Source organism: Oncorhynchus gorbuscha, linkage group LG15 (assembly GCF_021184085.1).
Source record: "Oncorhynchus gorbuscha isolate QuinsamMale2020 ecotype Even-year linkage group LG15, OgorEven_v1.0, whole genome shotgun sequence".
Taxonomy (NCBI): Eukaryota; Metazoa; Chordata; class Actinopteri; order Salmoniformes; family Salmonidae; genus Oncorhynchus; species Oncorhynchus gorbuscha.
In genome coordinates this window covers 34,769,481-34,783,531 of record NC_060187.1, presented here as the reverse complement: position 1 = coordinate 34,783,531, position 14,051 = coordinate 34,769,481, and the positions used below count along the sequence as shown (strand labels likewise).

The following is a 14,051-nucleotide window of genomic DNA, read 5'->3' as shown; positions in this document are numbered from 1 at the left end:
GTTCAGCTGTGCACTTTCTCACACTGACGAATCCTTCAGTGATGGAAGCAGGAGCCCACTCCTGTAAGTACACTGCAGGCTTACAATCTGGGGGGGAACCCAAGCCTTAAAGAAACACATCCTAACAACTTTACAGGAATTGCAGCTCATAATTCATTTAAGCCATTTACTTGAAAAACAGCCATTTTTCTTCTGCTGTCCCATGGTGACTTGTGATTTACGGATTCCGTTTCTGTACATAAAGATGATCTATTATGTTGTTTGATATCCATTAGCCTTTTTCCTATCACATTTTTATTAGGCTACTACTCATTCTCTTTTACTGCCCCGGGGAGGTTCTCTTTTCCTACTGAAATCTCTCCACGTGCTACAATCTACCCTCAGTTAATGTGTTGGGCTGGTTGGCACCTATTTTGCCGTTTTGAGTGGACTAGGGATCTGGCGATCAAGGTCATGATGCCCTGGTGCCCCTCAATAAATCTGCCATGGATTTAGACATAAGTGACCTCTTGTCCCTGTCGTGCACTCACTCACTCACTCACTCACTCACTCACTCACTCACCACTCACTCACTCACTCACTCACTCACTCACTCACTCACTCACTCACTCACTCACTCAGGGTGAAGACCGTAAATAGAAGTCAGCCTCCATATAAGGAAGAGGTGTGGGGGAGATCAGTCTTGTCTTTCATTTCTGCCCCTCCTGTACAGTCATTTATTGACAGCTGGAGATAGAGAGGATGGGAGTTGTTCAACCTGCCACCTATGAGGCCCATGTTATTTGCAATAAACGCCGGGAAAGCTTGTGGGCTGAATCTGCTGGTGACCGCGATGGACAGCTTCTGCTTTGACTGGCAATAGCTCACGGCTTTGAAGGAGAGTTATAAGTGAATTACACTTCCATGGAGACTCCCTGTAAGATATTTCCCAGCTGCTGAAGGACTGATATTTGAATGACCTCATAGTGCTCATTACTACTTAGTGAATATGTATATGGAGACCAATATGTATAAGATACTAAGGACTTGCTGTGGCTGGCGAAAAGGTGAATTGTGGTCAACCATAACATGGAAATCAGAGTTGCTGTATCCTCTTCCTCCTTTTATTGTATCACACACCTATTGCAGCTTGTGGTTGTAGTGTGTTAAAGTACAAACACTCCATCAGCATGTTGTGCATGAGCGAAACTGACATGTTGATGATTGAACTGCCTATTTTTCACAAGCCAACCTATTTTAACCCTGTGATGTAAAAAGGCTGCTTTTAGTGAACAGGCTATTCACGTAATCAATGCCCAACAATTACATCAAGGTGTTGCTCTGGAAATGGTTAATTATGACCTATAAAACCCAGGGCTGTGTTTATGGGGAGAGAGAGCTGTGTAGTAGCAGGGGGACACTGGGTGTAGTAGTCGTTCCATTAGCTATTGAGGTCCACTCCTCCATCTCGTGTCAGAGCGGAGCCGCCTGTATCACTGGTGCTAGTGTTCTTTCAGTGGCTGGGGGGCAGCTGAGGCAGACATGTTTGAAGCGCTGCTTATCACGTGGTGGCAGCTGCCGGCTCCATCTGAAACATGATCTGAAACAGGAGAAGGGCTGGACACAGGCCAGCTGTTGCTCTCTCACATTGCCTCTTCCACACCTCTGGCAATTAAAGCTGAAGAGACAGCCCCTTTGACCCTGTTTACTAGTATTATAGCATCACTCATTTCCTTATGCAGGTCTGGGCACAGTGGCGATACCTGGGCTTATGCTCTGTTTTGAATGTTCAGTCTGCTCCCTAAAATGATTAATATAATTTCAATTTTTATGGTTTAGTATTTGACTATAGCAGTGAGGATATAATCAGGGATGCCCATTTCTCTGAACTCTGCATCACGTACAGTGCCTGATTGATGGTCAAGATGAGGATACACAGTGGTGTATTTATTTCCCACGTCTTACGTAATGGCACTTTCAGAAATATGCTCTATTACAGTGAGGATCTTCCGGAGACGGGTCAAGAGGCAATCTCCCGGGATCCGTGTCAACAGGATCTCTCTCTCTCTCTCTGTCAGCTGTGATGGAGCTACCATGATCAGATTTAGATGATCAGCTGCATCCGTTATCCACCCAGAGATCCGTAGCACAGTTTTCAGACCAGCTCAGGAACGCATTAATGAGTTCAAGTTAAAACCTGCCATGATCATGAGATCTATGACATAATGAGATGTTGACGAGCCTAAAGCGTGTTTCTTGGAATGAAATGCTAATAGGTCAAGGCAAGCTTGATAGGAAAATGATATCTCCCTTACAACAACTACTATGCTACTACAGGCTTGGCTGTGAAACAGGCTGGCTGATCCTTTTTTAGTTAGTCCTTAGTTGGAGAGCGGTCTGTGAGCGGTGTGGTGGGGGCAGCTGAGCAGGAGGGGCAGCAGCAGGAGGTCCAACACTGAAGTTCCTTTTAGCCCTGGCTGTAGGTCAAATGCACCAGTCCCCAGCCTTGCCAGGTCACACTCCATGTCTGCTGTACATGCTCAGCTAAATAATATGCTTATAGAATGTAACAAAAATCACAATTCATGAAAAGGATATGACAAAAAGGTGTTTTTCTATTTATCTTACATTTAGGGAGAATAAGCTGTAACCATACGTTACAGATAATCTGCTTTTGGACTGCTCATTTCCTGAAAAGAGCAGCTGTGGGGACATCCTTAAACACTTAAGAACCTCTATACCAGGCGGTGTCAGGAAGGTCCAAAATAATGGTGAAAGACTCCAGCCACCCAAGCCATAGACTGTTCTCTCTGCTACCACAAGGCAAGCGGTACCAGTGTTGCTACTGTGTTATCTATCCTGTTGCCTAGTCACTTTACTCCCAACTTACAAGGACTCTAAAAAAAGTATTCACAACCCTAGACTTTTTCCACATTTTGTTGTGTCTCATTAAAATGGAACCCCCCCAAAGCATTCCTTACCCCAGGATACTTCAACTGACTATCTGGGAGAATAAAGATAATGGAGGACTTTGTGGCTGTGTTAATGTTACAGATTTATTGATGGGAGGAGCCAACAATAGGCTTACGTTTTTGGCATGGTTCACCTTCATCAGAGCCATCGGTAGGTTCACCTTCATCAGAGCCATCGGTAGGTTCACCTTCATCAGAGCCATCGGTAGGTTCACCTTCATCAGAGCCATCGGTAGGTTCACCTTCATCAGAGCCATCGGTAGGTTCACCTTCATCAGAGCCATCGGTAGGTTCACCTTCATCAGAGCCATCGGTAGGTTCACCTTCATCAGAGCCATCGGTAGGTTCACCTTCATCAGAGCCATCGGTAGGTTCACCTTCATCAACACCATCATCCTGGAAACCCTAGACCCACAAAATGTGCATACTGACCCAAAAGAATACACAGATGATGTAATCGCACTCCACACTGCCTTTTCCCACCAGGATCCTAGACTTTCTAACGGGCCGCCCCCAGGTGGTAAGGGTAGGCAACAACACATCTGCCACGCTGATCCTCAACACCGGGGCCCCTCAGGTGCGTGCTTAGTCCCCACCTGTACTCCCTGTTCACCCACGACTCCAACACCATCATTAAGTTTGCTGACGACACAACAGTGGTAGGCCTGATCACTGACAACAATGTGACAGCCTATAGGGAGGTCTTCAGAGACCTGGCAGTGTGGTGCCAGGACAACAACCTCTCCCTCAATGTGAGCCAAACAAAGGAGCTGATCGTGGACTACAGGAAAATGAGGGCCGAACAGGTCCCCATTAACATCGACAGGGCTGTAGTGGAGGAGGTCGAGAGTTTCAAGTTCCTTGCTGTCCACATCACCAACAACATGGTCCAAACACACCAAGACGGTTATGAAAAGGGCACGACAACACCTTATCCCCCTCAGGAGACGGAAAAGATTTGACATGGGTCCCCAGATCCTCAAAACGTTCTACAGCTGCACCATCAAGAACATCCTGATCGGTTGCATCACCACCTAGTATGGCAACTGCTCAGCATCTGACCGTAAGGCGCTTACAGAGGGTAGTGCGTACAGCGCAATACATCACTGGGGCCAAGCATCCTGCCATCCAGGACCTATATACTAGGTAGTGTCAGAGGAAGGCCCAAATAATTGTCAAAGACTCCAGTCATCCAAGTCATAGACTGTTCTCTCTGCTACTGCAAGGCAAGCGGTACCGGAGCGCCAAGTCTTGATCCAAAAGGCTCCTTACCAGCTTCTACCCCCAAGCTATAAGACTGCTGAACAATTAATCAAATGGCCACCTGGACTATTTACATTGACCCCCCCCCCCCCCCTACACTGCTGTGCATCTATGCATTGTCACTTTACCCCTACCTGCATGTACAAACTACCTCGACTAACCTGTAATACCGCACATTGATTCGATACGAGTACCCCCTGTATATAGCCTCGTTGTTATTTCATTGTGTTACATTTTATTTACATTAGTTTATTTACTCAATATTTTGTTATCTCTATTTCTTGAACTACATTGTAAGTTTAAGGGCTTGTAAGTAAGCATTTCACTAAGGTCTACACCTGTTGTGTTTGGCACATGTGACAAATAAAATTTGATTTGAGTAGGAAAAATGTGGGAAGCACCTACTGTATGTGTCCTCGCAGGGGAGTATCCCACTCGTCATGTCAACTAAACATGTCAATAATATCTATACTGTTAGTAGTAGTAGTAGCAACTACATACAGTGGGGGCGAAAAGTATTTAGTCAGCCACCAATTGTGCAAGTTCTCCCACTTAAAAAGATGAGGGAGGCCTGTCATTTTCATCATAGGTACACTTCAATCACATTGTAGCAAACAAGATTTTTGGCTCTCACAGACCTGTAACTTCTCCTGTCCTCCACTCGTTACCTGTATTAACCTGTTGATCCTACCCTCTACTTTTTCGAACATTCTGTTAAAAATCACGCAACATTTCAGCGCCCTGCTACTCATGCCAGGAATATAGTATATGCATATGATTAATATGTGTGAATAGAAAACACTCAGACAATTCTAAAACTGGTTAAATCACGGCTGTGACTATAACAGAACGTGCGTTTCATCGAAAAGCGCAGGAAAATCTGATCACTGAAAACTGGAAAATATATCAATGCGCCACTTGAATGTATTGTTGAATAGAAACCACGTTACCTGGAGCCGAGGTTGCAATACCTACAGCTTCCACACGATGTCAACAGTCTTGTCATTTGCCTAGGATTTATTTCTTGGTCAAACGGACAAGAGACAGCCCATTTCTTCCGGTCTCCGACCGGATATTTTGGTTGAGATTTACCCGGACATTATTTCAAGACGTACAGCTATAGAATATACATCGCCTAGTGATCAATTTGATCGATTATTAACGTTTACTAATACCTAAATTTGCATTACAAAAGTATTTTGAAGTGTTTTGTGAAAGTTTATCGTCAACTTTTTTAATTTAAAAAAGTGACGTTGCGTTATAAAACGCTGTTTTTTTTCCTTGATCACACAGTCTTCATAGATCGATATCTAAGCTATACATGGACCGATTTAATCGGAAAAAAAGACCCAATAGTGATGTTTATGGGACATCTAGGAGTGCCAACAAAGAAGATGGTCAAAGGTAATGAATGTTTTATATTTTATTTCTGCATTTTGTGTAGCGCCGACTATGCTAATTGTTTTGTTTATGTCCCCTGCGGGTCTTTAGGGGTGTTGCATGCTATCAGATAATAGCTTCTCATGCTTTCGCCGAAAAGCATTTAAAAAATCTGACTTGTTGGCTGGATTCACAACGAGTGCAGCTTTAATTCAATACCCTGCATGTGTGTTTTAATGAACGTTTGAGTTTTAACGAGTGCAATTAGCATTTAGCGTAGCGCATTTGCATTTCCAGATGTCTAGATGGGACGCCTGCGTGTCGGGTGGAGGTAAGAGGTTAATGGCACCTGTTTGAACTTGTTATTAGTATAAAAGACACCTGTCCACAACCTCAAACAGTCACACTACAAACTCCACTATGGCCAAGACCAAAGAGCTGTCAAAGGACACCAGAAACAAAATTGTAGACCTGCACCAGGCTGGGAAGACTTAATCTGCAACAGGTAATCAGCTTGGTTTGAAGAAATCAACTGTGGGAGCAATTATTAGGAAATGGAAGACATACAAGACCACTGATAATCTCCCTCGATCTGGGGCTCCACGCAAGATCTCACCCGTGGGGTCAAAATGATCACAAGAACGGTGAGCAAAAATCCCAGAACCACATGGGGGGACCTAGTGAATGACCTGCAGAGAGCTGAGACCAAAGTAACAAAGCCTACCATCAGTAACACACTACGCCGCCAGGGACTCAAATCCTGCAGTGCCAGACGTGTCCCCCTGCTTAAGCCAGTACATGTCCAGGCCCGTCTGAAGTTTGCTAGAGAGCATTTGGGTGATCCAGAAGAAGATTGGGAGAATGTCATATGGTCAGATGAAACCAAAATATAACTTTTTGGTAAAAACTCAACTCGTCGTGTTTGGAGGACAAAGAATGCTGAGTTGCATCCAAAGAACACCATACCTACTGTGAAGCATGGGGGTGGAAACATCATGCTTTGGGGCTGTTTTTCTGCAAAGGGACCAGGACGACTGATCCATGTAAAGGAAAGAATGAATGGGGCCATGTATCGTAAGATTTTGAGTGAAAACCTCCTTCCATCAGCAAGGGCATTGAAGATGAAACGTGGCTGGGTCTTTCAGCATGACAATGATCCCAAACACACCGCCCGGGCAACGAAGGAGTGGCTACGTAAGAAATATTTCAAGGTCCTGGAGTGGCCTAGCCAATCTCCAGATCTCAACCCCATAGAAAATCTTTGGAGGGAGTTGAAAGTCCGTGTTGCCCAGCAACAGTCCCAAAACATCACTGCTCTAGAGGAGATCTGCATGGAGGAATGGGCCAAAATACCAGTGTGTGAAAACCTTACAGAAAACTTACAGAAGACTTACAGAAAACGTTTGACCTCTGTCATTGCCAACAAAGGGTATATAACAAAGTATTGAAATAAACTTTTGTTATTGACCAAATACTTATTTTCCACCATAATTTGCAAATAAATTAGTTAAAAATCCTACAATGTGATTCTCTGGATTTTTTTTCTCTCATTTTGTCTGTCATAGTTGAAGTGTACCTATGATGAAAATTACAGGCTTCTCATCTTTTTAAGTGGGAGAACTTGCACAATTGGTGGCTGACTAAATACTTTTTTGCCGCACTGTAGGTTATTCAAATAAGAGTATGATCATCATTCAAGATTCCTACACATACATTCCTCTTGAGTAACAAAATATTTACAAAAAGATGAGAGCGAGCTGTTCATTCAGACCCTTCGGCTCGACACAATCTAAGCAGTCGATTCAAAGTGCCTCTCTCTGTAACAATTTTCTCACTATATTGAGGAAAGAGAAACTTTCTAATGTCCCCACAATTTCAAGGTAGAGGCTGAGCCATAACTGGCATTTACCTAATGCCGCACAATCGCATAGTCCATATTTTTGGTGTGGATAGCTGTTTTGTGTTCAGCTATTTTTACTTTGAGTGCGTGTTTCATCTGACCAATGTAAACAAGCCTACATGGGCATTTGAGCATGTAAACCACAGTGTTGAGATTAAAATTGATAAGTGTAATTGTTCGCCAACGGACTACACAAACTACTCTGTCAAAGTGGAAGAACATTTTTAACGTAAAATATATATATATGGTAAATAAAACACCATTTTGATTAGGTAAGTATTCAACCTACTGAGTCAATACATGTTAGAATCACCTTTGGCATAGATTACAGCTGTGAGTCTTTTTGGGTAAGTCTCTCTAAGAGCTTAGCACACCTTGAATGTACAATATTTGTCCATTATTATTTAAAATGTTCTTCAAGTGCTGTCAAGTTGGTTGGTGATCATTGCTAGACAGCCTTTTTCAAGTCTTGCCATAGATTTCCCTGCCAGTTTAAGTCAAAACTGTAACTAGGCCACTCAGGAACATTCAATGTCGTTTTGGTAAGCAACTCCAGTGTATATTTGGCTTTGTGTTTCAGCTTATTGTCCTGCTGAAAGGTACATTTGTCTCCCAGTGTCTGTTGAAAAGTAGACTGAACCAGGTTTTCCTCTAGCTCTATTCCGTATTTTATATCCTAAAAGTAGAACAGTATTGCTTTCGTCCCTCTCCTCACCCCCACCTGGGCATGAAACTGGGACCCTCTGCACACATCGACAACAGTCACCCTCGAAGCCTCAATACCTATCGCTCCACAAAATCCACTGCCCTTGCAGAGCTAGGGAAACAACTACTTCAATGTCTCAGGGCGAGTGACGTCACCGATTTGAAACTCTACTAGCGTGCACCGCTAACCAGCTAGCCATTTTACACCGGTTACTCAAGCATACCCATAACATGATGCAGCCACCACCATACTTGAAAATATGGTGTGGTGCTCAGTGATGTGTTGTTGGATTTGCTCCAAATATAACGCTTTGTATTCAGGACAAAAAGTTCATTTCGGTGCCACATGGTTTGAGGTATTACTGTAGAGCCTTATTGAAAACAGGATGCATGTTTTAGAATATATTTTATTCTGTACAGGCTTCCTTCTTTTCACTCTCATTTAGGTTAGTATTGTGGAGTAAATACCGTTTTTGATCCATCCACCGTTTTCTCCTATCACAGCCATTAAACTCTGGCCTCATGGTGAAATCCCTAAAGGGTTTCCTTCCTCTCTAGCTACTGAGTTAGGAAGGACACCTGTATCTTTGTAGGGACTGGGTGTATTGATACACCATCCAAAGTATAATAACTTCACCATTGCTCAAAGGGACATTCAATGCTTTATTTTTTTTTTACCCATCTACCAATAGATACCCTTCTTTGCGAACCATTGGAAAACCTCCCTGGTCTTTGTTGTTGACTCCGTGCTTGAAATTCACTGCTCGACTGAGGGACCTTACATATCTGTATGTGTGGGGTATAGAGATGAGGTAGTCATTCAAAAACAATGTTAAACACTATTATTGCACACAGTGAGTCCATGCAACTTATGTGACTTGTTAACCTGTTGCAACGAGCAATCCCGTATCCGGGAGCGTAATTATAGCCTCAAGCACATTACCATAACGCAACGTTAACTATTCATGAAAATCGCAAATGAAATGAAATAAATATATTGGCTCACAAGCTTAGCCTTTTGTTAACAACACTGTCATCTCAGATTTTCAAAAAATGCTTTTCAACCATAGCTACACAAGCATTTGTGTAAGAGTATTGATAGCTAGCATAGCATTAAGCCTAGCATTCAGCAGGCAACATTTTCACAAAAACAAGAAAAGCATTCAAATAAAATCATTTACCTTTGAAGAACTTCGATAGCAAATGTTCAGTTTTTCCAAAAATATTATTTGTGTAGGAGAAATCGCTTTTTTTTGTTTTCATCACGTTTGGCTAAGAAAAACCCCCGAAAATTCAGTCATTACAACGCAAACTTTTTTCCAAATTAACTCCATAATATTGACAGAAACATGGCAAACGTTGTTTAGAATCAATCCTCAAGGTGTTTTTCACATATCTATTCGATGATAAATCACTCGTGGCAGTTTGGTTTCTCCTCTGTTCAAAGTGGAAAAATGCACGCACCTGGAGATTACTCAATAGTTTTGACGGAGGACACCGAGCAGACACCTGGTAGATGTAGTCTCTTATGGTCAATTTTCCAATGATATGCCTACAAATACGTCACAATGCTGCAAACACCTTGGGGAAACGACAGAAAGTCTAGGCTCATTCCTTGCGCATTCACAGCCATATAAGGAGACATTGGAACACAGCGCATTTAAAATCTGGCTCACTTCCTGTATGAAATTTCAACTTGGTTTCGCCTGTAGCATTAGTTCTGTGGCACTCACAGACAATATCTTTGCAGTTTTGGAAACGTCAGAGTGTTTTCTTTCCAAAGGTGTCAATTATATGCATAGTCGAGCATCTTTTCTTGACAAAATATCTTGTTTAAAACGGGAACGTTTTTCATCCAAAAATGAAATACGGCCCCCAGAGGTTCAAGAGGTTAAGCACATTTTTACTCCTGAACTTTAGGCTTGCCATAACAAACGGGTTGAATACTTACTGACTCAAGACATTTCAGATTTTCATTTTTAATGAGTTTGTAAGCATTTCTAAAAACATAATTTCACTTTGACATTATGGGGTATTGTGTGTACTGTAGTGACACGTCTCAATTTCATCCATTTTAAACACAACAAAATGTGGAAAAAGTCAAGGGAGGCACTGTACACCCATCTAGTACCGGGTCGGACGCCCCTTTGCCTCCAGAACAGCCTGAATTCTACTAGGTGTCGCAAACATTCCACAGGGATGTTGGTCCATGCTGACGCGACAGCATCATGCAGTTTCTGCAGATTGGACAGCGGTATATTGGTACTGCAAACAGCCCGTTCCATCTCATCTCAAAGATGCTCTATGTGGTTGAGGTCTGGGGAGTGTGCAGGCCACTCAAGTAAACTGAACACACTGTCATGTTCCAGGCAATGTTTTCCACTTCTCAACTGTCCACTCCAGCCCATCGGTGACAAGGACCAACTAGTTGTGCATTCCAAGATGCCGTTTTGCACACCACTGTTATACTACTCCATTATTTGCCCAACCACGCTCAGTCGTTTTGCCCATTCTAACTTTCAATCAAACAGTAATTGAATGTCTCGATGCCTGTTTTATATAACGAGACACGGCCATGTGCCTCACTGTCTGTAGTAGCAATCCGTTTTTGTGAACAGGGTGGTGTACCTAAAACTGTCAGGTGAGTGTATTTGTACATAGCTACCTCAATTACCTTGTACCCCTGCACATCAACTTGGTACTGGTTACTCCCCTTACTGTATATAGCCTTGTTATTCTACTTCCTCGATGTAGCCATGTTATTTTCTACTTCCTGTATATAGCCATGTTATTTTCTACTGCCTGTATATAGCCATGTTATTTTCTACTTCCTGTATATAGCCATGTTATTTTCTACTTCCTGTATATAGCCATGTTATTTTCTACTTCCTGTATATAGCCATGTTATTTTCTACTTCCTGTATATAGCCATGTTATTTTCTACTTCCTGTATATAGCCATGTTATTTTCTACTTCCTGTATATAGCCATGTTATTTTCTACTTCCTGTATATAGCCATGTCATTTTCTACTTCCTGTATATAGCCATGTTATTTTCTACTTCCTGTATATAGCCATGTCATTTTCTACTTCCTGTATATAGCCATGTTATTTTCTACTTCCTGTATATAGCCATGTTATTTTCTACTTCCTGTATATAGCCATGTTATTTTCTACGTCCTGTATATAGCCATGTCATTTTCTACTTCCTGTATATAGCCATGTCATTTTCTACTTCCTGTATATAGCCATGTCATTTTCTACTTCCTGTATATAGCCATGTAATTTTCTACTTCCTGTATATAGCCATGTTATTTTCTACTTCCTGTATATAGCCATGTCATTTTTTACTATTATTTGTTCATCACTGTGTATTTATTCCTCATGTCACTATTTCTACATTTTTATTTCAATGTTTTTTTTCTTTAACTCTGCATTGTTTGAAAAGGGACCTGTAAATAAGCATTTCATTGTTAAGTATACACCGTTGTTTACAAAGCATGTGGCTAATAAAATGTTATTGTTTGCGCCTAAGCACTTTATTCCATCTAAGTGAAAAGGTTGTGCTTCTAGTGCGAGCTCTGTGAGTATCTTCTTTTAAAAGGTTGGGTGTAGAGATTGGGCATCGAGAGGGTCTGCTATCATTTTTGAGAGGGACTGATAAGGAATTTTATGACCCATTTAACATGGAAAGGTAGGCTACCTACCGTGATTGTAGATATTATTTCCTGGGTTGGTTTGGTCATTTGCATAGTTAACTGCTGGGATGAGTCTAAGCATGTAAAGCCCCATAAGCCTCTGTTTTAGGGTCCTGTGGTTTTCAGCCATCTGTTTTTATTTGTATATTTTTTCCCACGTCCTCCCTAGTGGAGAGACTACGCCTCCCTCCACTGATTATGTCACAGACAGTGCCTCGCCCCACCCTGACCTCCCTCACTGCCCAGTGCCTGGTCATGTGTCCAGTTCAGTTCCACTTAACCAGTCTCTCTCTCCTCAGATATCCACTTAAGATGGACGAGATGCGCATAATGTTCAGACTGGGAGCAGGATGGGGCTGTGTCTTAATCTTATTTTCATCTCCTTTCCTTCACCTGCACTAATATGACAACACTGGTGCTGGGTGGAGGAGAGCTGTTTAGTAGACTGGTGCTGAGGGATAAGAGATGTTTAGTAGACTGGTGCTGAGGGATAAGAGCTGTTTAGTAGACTGGTGCTGGGGGAGAAGAGCTGTTTAGTAGACTGGTGCTGAGGAGACGAGAGCTGTTTAGTAGACTGGTGCTGGGTGGAGGAGAGCTGTTTAGTAGCTTGGTGCTGAGGAGAGGAGAGCTGTTTAGTAGACTGGTGCTGAGGAGAGGAGAGCTGTTTAGTAGACTGGTGCTGAGGAGAGGAGAGCTGTTTAGTAGACTGGTGCTGGGTGGAGGAGAGCTGTTTAGTAGACTGGTGCTGAGGAGAGGAGAGCTGTTTAGTAGACTGGTGCTGAGGAGAGGAGAGCTGTTTAGTAGACTGGCGCTGAGGAGAGGAGAGCTGTTTAGTAGACTGGTGCTGGGTGGAGGAGAGCTGTTTAGTAGACTGGCGCTGAGGAGAGCTGTTTAGTAGACTGGCGCTGAGGAGAGGAGAGCTGTTTAGTAGACTGGCGCTGAGGAGAGGAGAGCTGTTTGGTGCTGGGTGGAGGAGAGCTGTTTAGTAGACTGGTGCTGGGGGGAGGAGAGCTGTTTAGTAGACTGGTGCTGGGGAGAGGAGAGCTGTTTAGTAGACTGGCTCTGAGGAGAGGAGAGCTGTTTAGTAGACTGGTGCTGGGTGGAGGAGAGCTGTTTAGTAGACTGGTGCTGGGTGGAGGAGAGCTGTTTAGTAGACTGGCGCTGAGGAGAGCTGTTTAGTAGACTGGCGCTGAGGAGAGGAGAGCTGTTTAGTAGACTGGCGCTGGGTGGAGGAGAGCTGTTTAGTAGACTGGTGCTGAGGAGAGGAGAGCTGTTTAGTAAACTGGCGCTGGGTGGAGGAGAACTGTTGAGTAGACTGGTGCTGGGTGGAGGAGAGCTGTTTAGTAGACTGGTGCTGGGGGGAGGAGAGCTGTTTAGTAGACTGGCGCTGGGTGGAGGAGTACTGTTGAGTAGACTGGCACTAGGTGGAGGAGAGCTGTTTAGTAGACTGGTGCTGGGTGGAGGAGAGCTGTTTAGTAGACTGGTGCTGGATGGAGGAGAGCTGTTTAGTAGACTGGTGCTGGGTGGAGGAGAGCTGTTTAGTAGACTGGTGCTGGGTGGAGGAGAGCTGTTTAGTAGACTGGTGCTGGGTGGAGGAGAGCTGTTTAGTAGACTGGTGCTGGGTGGAGGAGAGCTGTTTAGTAGACTGGTGCTGGGTGGAGGAGAGCTGTTTAGTAGACTGGTGCTGGGTGGAGGAGAGCTGTTTAGTAGACTGGTGCTGGGTGGAGGAGAGCTGTTTAGTAGACTGGTGCTGGGTGGAGGAGAGCTGTTTTAGTAGACTGGTGCTGGGTGGAGGAGAGCTGTTTCAGTAGACTGGTGCTGGGTGGAGGAGAGCTGTTTAGTAGACTGGCGCTGAGGAGAGGAGAGCTGTTTAGTAGACTGGCGCTGAGGAGAGGAGAGCTGTTTAGTAGACTGGTGCTGGGTGGAGGAGAGCTGTTGAGTAGACTGGTGCTGGGTGGAGGAGAGCTGTTTAGTAGACTGGTGCTGGGTGGAGGAGAGCTGTTTTAGTAGACTGGTGGAGGAGAGGTGTTTAGTAGACTGGTGCTGGGTGGAGGAGAGCTGTTTTAGTAGACTGGTGCTGGGTGGAGGAGAGCTGTTTTAGTAGACTGGTGGAGGAGAGGTGTTTAGTAGACTGGTGCTGGGGGGAGGAGAGCTG

General features: G+C 43.7%; 1 protein-coding gene across 5 annotated transcripts in view; it reads left to right on the top strand.

Annotated features, from left to right (window-relative positions):
- LOC123997004 (casein kinase I) overlaps nt 1-14,051 on the top strand; it is a 44,161-nt gene that overhangs the window by 16,078 nt on the left and 14,032 nt on the right. The gene's annotated exons all lie outside the window — the stretch shown is intronic.